Genomic DNA, 209 nt, shown 5'->3' with positions numbered 1-209 from the left:
CAAACGGAGGATTTCTGCAATTTGTCGCATGGACCCATGTCCTAAATCGATGGTCGACCGTCTGGATGGAATCCAGACTTAATTACGGGACGTATCAACCATACGTGAGACTTCGTGGTTCACCTCCAGCACGAGTAATCAGTCCGATAGCGCGAAAAGGCGAACCTTAAGTCATCAGTCGAGCACCCATTTAGCTAAAGAGGTCGTCG

The sequence above is a fragment of the Plasmopara halstedii genome (genome assembly GCF_900000015.1).
Source record: "Plasmopara halstedii genome assembly, contig: Scaffold_470, whole genome shotgun sequence".
Lineage (NCBI taxonomy): Eukaryota > Oomycota > Peronosporomycetes > Peronosporales > Peronosporaceae > Plasmopara > Plasmopara halstedii.
Note: the sequence above shows the minus strand (reverse complement) of the source record.